The following is a 6,424-nucleotide window of genomic DNA, read 5'->3' as shown; positions in this document are numbered from 1 at the left end:
AAAGTGAATAAGGAAGTGTTATTTACCAATTCACATAACACAAGAACCAAGAGTCACCCAATTAAATTAATAGGCAGCAGGTTTAAAACAAACAAAAGGAAGTATTTCTTCACACAACACACAGTCAACCTGTGGAACTCATTGCCTGCAGATGTTGTGAAGGCCAAAAGTATAACTGGGTTCAAAAAAGAATCAGATCAGTTGATGGAAGATGCTGATGGAAAACAAGAGTTACTGTATTTTCAAACTTCTACCACTATTAACCAGTAGCATGCAGATCATATGGATATCAAGTTGGGGCAGAAAAATTGTGGAAAAATAGCCAGTTGAGGTAAAGCAGCAGATTATGACACTGAGTGCAGCAGCAAGTGCTTAACCACAGTGTTGGCTCATGTCCAAAATCTTAACTATAAAAATAACAAGAGCAAGGAAACCACAGAGATAAAGAGAGTGAGAGAGAGAGAAGATACTGCTTGAGAATTGCTAGCAAAACATTCTCCCCAGACGACCCGCAGACGACTGGCCATCGGAAGAGGGACGCTGCCAATTCAGCATCACCTCTGATTGTATGTAATTGCAATTCATGGTTCTTCTAGCTAACTGCAATAGGGATTTTTGTGTTAATAAAAGGTGTTGTGTGTTTGAACTGTGACCACCCTACTATAGTGAAACTCTTGGAAGGGTAACAAAGGATATGTCCATCAATGGCTATTAACCAAGATGGTCAGGGATGCAACCCCAAGCTCTGAGTGTCCCTAAACCTCTGTTTGCCAGAAGCGGGAATGGGTGACAGGGGATGGATCACTTGATGATTGCCTGTTCTGTTCATTCCCTCTGAAGCACCAGGCATTGGCCACTGATGGCAGACAGGATACTGGGTTAGACGGACCATTGGTCTGACCCAAATAATGTGAACGGCTGTTCATATGTTCTTATGTCTCACTACACCTGCAACAGGGAGGGGCTAGCAGGGGAAAGACCTGCTCAATTGGAGGGGTCGAAGTGGGGTGCAGATCTCCAGCTCTCACCCTATAAGAGAGATCTGTCTGGAAGCAGGACCTGACTATAGATGGGTTCTGGCCAGACCCTCTCTGCGAGAGGTGGGAATGACATGGGCAGAGCTGGCCTAAGGGAAAATGGCTCCCTGGGTGAACTTGTACTTTGGTGTCCCTGGTCCCCGTGGGTGCTGCCCCATCGCCCTTGGCCCCCCTGAACTCCCTGGGCTCCCTAACCCCCATCAACTATGGGCCCCACTTCCTCCCCTCCGCCAGTGGTTAATTTGTATTGGAAGGGGTGCTAGAGCTCAGCCCCAGCACAAATTAAGCAGTAGCTGGGTGGTTGGAGAGCGGCAGCTGATGGCCAGATGCCCAGCTCTGAGGCTATACCGCTGTCGGCAGCAGCAGCAGCACAGAAGGGTGGCATGGTATATGGTGTATTGCCACCCTTACTTCTGTGCTGCAGCCGCAGCACATGATGCCTGGTGTTTGGCCTGTGGCTCAAGGCGGGCTCCGCACTGTCACACAGAGCCTGCATCTTGCTGGCTGATGCCAGGGCCATCCCTCAGCCTTCTGGCCACTTCTGGCTCACTAGAGGTGCCATTTCAGATTTTGGGAGTAGGGGAGGGCAATTTTAACCATGATTCCAGGGGCTACTTAGGCACCTGAAAACTCTAGTGGTGTTTTTGAAGAAAATAACTTAGAAATTAGCTGAATGGAGCACTGTATCCAATTTCTCATATTTTAAGTTTATATGTAAGTTTAGAACAATCAGGAGATAATATAACAAGATATTCCCAATCCCAAACCTTGAGGTATCAGTTCTGGAGCTTTATCACAGAGATCAGAAACACAAGTTTGATACTTTGTACACTATCTTTAGTAGAAATACATAAAATAAATGAAATCTGCTTAAAATCTGCTTACTTTTTCTAACAGACACACTCTGTGTTACTGTCATTATATACTCTACATTAGTCAATTGTTTTTTACTCCATTAAAAAGTATTTACTTAATTTTAACATACAAAATTAAGGTTTTCTTTTCTCTTTTATTAAGAACAGACATTTATTTTTCTAATTATTTTGGCATTTATGTTTACCAATCACAATTATGTACATGATTCACTAATATTTGACTCCATCATTACTGTTACTATTCGACTTGGAACCACATTTATTTTTGTATGAATTTTAAGCTATAACTAAAAATACAATTTGAAAATAAGCGACCTTAATCTGCACAGTGTTGAAAGCTATGTGTTTAGCTACTTTTTTTTTAAACTGGCATTGCTAAGGTGAGTACAAGCTTAAGTTACTTTCTAAAAGATATTTATTTGATTGTACCACTTTAAATAATGAATGACAAAGCACAATATGGTGATAAAAGTAAAAAATGATAATTACTCCATCCAGGACAGGTCAGGCATTTAAGAACTCAGAAAATTAAATTTAAACATAAGAGAGAAACAAAACTATGAAATGAACAGACCAGTCAAAAAACTAAAATAATAGGATTGTAACCCTTAATGAACTTTGAAAGAATAAAATTACAGGGAATATATATGCATATATACACTGCACATTTCATAGAATCACAGAATCATAGGATTAGAAGGGACCACTCTCTATACCTACATCCAGGTCATTAATAAAGATGTTAAACAACACAGGACCCAGAACAGATCCCTGTGGAACCCCACTTCAGACCTCCCTCCAATCTGACATAATTTCATTAATAATTATTCTTTGTTTGTGGTTGTTTAACCGATTATGTGTCCACTTAATGGTAGGTCCACCAAGCCCACATGTCTCTAGCTTACTTGTCTGGATGTCATGTGGCACTGTGTCAAAAGCCTTGCTGAAGTCCAGGTATATTATATCCATTGCATTCCCCCTATCCACTAAATCAGTTACCCTGTCAAAGAAGGAAATCAAGCTGGTTTGGCATGACTGGTTCCTGGTAAATCCATGCTGGCTGCTAGTGCTCACCGCTTCATCCTTCAGGTATCCACAAATTGAATGTTTTATATGTTGCTCTAGGAACATCCCAGGTACTGAAGTCAGTGTGACTGGTCTATAGTTCCCGAGCTCCTCCTTTCCCCCCATTTTAGAGATGGGCACTATGTTAGCTCTTCTCCAGTCTTCTGGGAACTTTCCTTCCATCCATGAGTCTGTAAATATTTTTTCCAGTGGCTCTGAGATTTCTTCAGCTAATTCCTTTAGAATAGCATCCAGCCCCTGTGATTTGAATTAATTGTTTTTGTTTTTTGCAATGTAGATGTACCCCCGGAGTCCTTTAAACGTATCAGCCCATGATGAGTGTGGGGATGACCTGTATAATTTTTAATCTGTATCCCAAAATGTGGCTTTCTGTGAGGCTATCAGAGGGCAGCAGACAGTTACAGCACACTCATCCACAGGGAGACACAATAATGAATGACAAGTCATTAAGGCCAAATGGGTCTAATTAGCCAAAAAAGCAAAGCTTCAGATACGGTCTCCCACAGTATTCTTGCCAGTAAGTTAAAGAAATATGGGTTGGATGAATGGACCATAAGGTGGATAGAAAGCTGGCTAGATTGTTGGACTCAATGATCAATGACTCAATGTCTAGTTGGCAGCCGGTATCAAGTGGAGTGCCCCAGGGGTCGGTCCTGGGGCCAGTTTTGTTCAACATCTTTATTAATGATCTGGATGATGGGATGGATTGCACCCTCAGCAAGTTCACAGATGACACTAAGCTGGAGGGAGAGGCAGATACGTGGGAGGGTAGGGATAGGGTCCAGAGTGACCTAGACAAATGAACAAGAAGCAATCGTCTCAAGTTGCAGTGGGGGAGGTCTAGGTTGAGTATTAGGAAACACTATTTCACTAGGAGTGAAAAGGAAAAGGAACAAAGAATGGTATTAAACTAAAGGTCTTAGTATTTTATATTTTAAATGCGTAGTGTTTTCTTTTTCTTCTTCTGTATCTTTGATAAATGGTTCTAACAAGTCTTAATGGTGTGTTTGCCATGAAACTAATCAGGCTGAGGGTTCTGTACTCAAAACTCATACCATGCTTAGCTATTTAGTGTCATGCAGCAACAGGATCATGTGAACACCTATTACTCTCTTGTCCCATTTATTCTAAACAACGTTTGTTTCTGTACCGTCCTCTTAAGAGTGTCTAACTTAGCTTGTCCCACCACACCTGCAGGGTGATCAGGGATTCCTGTATACAGGGTACTGTATCCTAGTCCTGCAATAAGAGGGAAAGAATTGCACAAAATTCCACTCCAAAACAGGGAAGGGCAAGGGGCCCAAGATAGGAGGAGTGTGTTTTTGTAGGGTGACAAATGTCATTGCCTTGTTGCGGCCTCTCTTCACCTTGGAAGAAGCCCCACGTGAGCCACCTCTCACTATCCATGCTAGTTACCTGCTCTCCTCATTGCAAATATGTCCCATGCCATCCACCTTGTATGTAATTTTCTGCAATACTGCGAGCTGGGTAGAGGGAGGGTAATTCTGTGTGGCAGAGGATTTAGATACTTCACAATGAGGAACAAACCTATAACATTTCAAAATATTCCATGGGAGGGAATGGAGTCTAGCTCAGGAGCAGTCTGCTGGGAGGGCTGCCCCAGACCTGCGTACTCTCAGAATCCTGGACTCCCTGCTCCAGGGGGAATCTGCATGGTACGGTGCCAAGAACCTGGACCACTGAGGAGTGGTGAGCCAGGACTTCCAAGCTGTCACCTTCCTGTTTTCCAACCAGGCAGGATACCTGTGGATCCAGGACTCTGAAAGGCTGGCCTGTACAGGGGCCAAGTGCTAGGTTGCTACACCACTTTCTGAAATTAGGCCTGGCTGCCCCTTTGACTGTACAGAAGGGTGGCCAAATCAAATTTCAATGGCATTGCACCCATGCCACCAGAACAGGTGTACTGATTTACTACAGGGCCATTGCTTAAAAGTAATCGGGCCATGCCCCTTCCCCAATGACCCTGTGGACTATGCAACATTGAGTAAGTGCAAAAACTTATTTGGGGGGGGTCACCCTCCCCATTCCCCCCAAGTGGCACCACTGGCCCAAATCCCACATTTAGACCTCACTGAGATTCATAAATCTCCTGCTCAGCACCTACATTTTTGTAGCAAAAGTTCCCTTAGTGCATATGTTTCTGCCTCTGGGCTTGTGCACAGCTACCTCACTCTGTGTATCAGATGCCTATGCCCCAGAGTGATGCAAAACCCAGCAGAAGACAGGTGTTCCTCTGCTTATCTCACCTGCAGAGGAAAATCCAGACGGTGCACTCTGAGCTTGCTGAACACCACACAAAATATCCCCTAGGGGTAGGAACTCAACTGCTTCCCCCCTCACTTTTAGTCCAGTGGTTCAGGGAGTCACCTGGGATGTGAGAGAGCCCTTTTTAAGTACCTGCTCTGCCTGAGAGAGAAGGGATTTGCACAGGGCTCTGCTACCTCTTACACAAGTGTCCTAACCATTATAGCACGGGCTGATCTAGGGAATCCTCAATCTCACCTGTTGAAGCTGTTTCACTTTGGATAAATAAAGCAGGTGAGGGGGAAGTAGAGTGAGAAAGAATAACTCTATAGCCCGGTGGCTTGAAAATGTACCTCTTGCTTCCCTGACAAATTATTCATCCAGAGTGGAACCACTTCAGGCAGGGATGCCCTGCCTCATAATGCCCCATAGCTCAGTAGTTAAGGCACTCACCTGAGAGATGCAGATCCCTTCTTCTCCTCTGGCAGATGGGGTAGTCCTATATCTGTGGTGAGTACCCTAGCTGTGGGGCCAACAAGTATGAGTGAGGCTCAACTCCTCCCCACCCCAACAGCTAGCATGAAATGCCTTAGGTGGTGGACTCCAGGTGAGGGCTCACAGCCGACAATCTTAAGCCGAGGTGGGCACCGAACTCCTCGGCTTAGGGGGGGCAGTGTTTCAGACATGCCCTCCCATTGGCTATCTTAATGGGCTGGCTTTTGTGGATCCCATTCTGAGGCCTCTCGCTCTTCCCATTCAGGCTTTGTGAATCCCACAGATTTGTCAGATGCCTAAAACTGAGGTGTGGTGATGCTCAGCCTCACGATGACTATGTCCCTTTGTCAGTCTAGCTCCAGGAGCCTCAAGGCCCAGCTCATTCAGCACCATGTTGAGGAGGTGGATTGGCAAGCTGGCAGGAAGCCAGGAAGTTCTGAAACTTGCCGGCTTTCCCCACATGTGTTAATTTTGACAACAGTGGCAAACTTCAGCAAAACACATCTCTCATCAGAATTTTAACAACCAGCTCTAGCAGTTTCCCATGCGCTGTGGCTGCCATTGCTTGCTCATTATGACTTGCAGTCCTGTATCATTGGGTTAATAACAATGCAAGAGCTACCATGATAGATAACAGAGTGGCCCAACTGCTACTCAGCATGATAT

At 44.6% G+C, this 6,424-nt stretch overlaps 1 protein-coding gene across 1 annotated transcript in view; it reads left to right on the top strand.

The window, feature by feature from the left end:
• Window positions 1–450: 450 nt before the first annotated feature.
• The window catches only part of LOC117886016 (cytosolic phospholipase A2 gamma-like), a 30,674-nt gene continuing 24,700 nt past the window's right edge, over window positions 451–6,424 (top strand). Inside the window, exon 1 of the mRNA XM_034787650.1 lies at window positions 451–566. The gene's annotated coding sequence lies outside the window, so the exon portion shown is untranslated. The remainder of the gene's footprint in view (window positions 567–6,424) is intronic.

The sequence above is a fragment of the Trachemys scripta genome, chromosome 12, assembly GCF_013100865.1.
Source record: "Trachemys scripta elegans isolate TJP31775 chromosome 12, CAS_Tse_1.0, whole genome shotgun sequence".
NCBI classification, from domain to species: domain Eukaryota; kingdom Metazoa; phylum Chordata; order Testudines; family Emydidae; genus Trachemys; species Trachemys scripta.
Note: the sequence above shows the minus strand (reverse complement) of the source record. Positions and strands in the feature narration are given on the sequence as shown.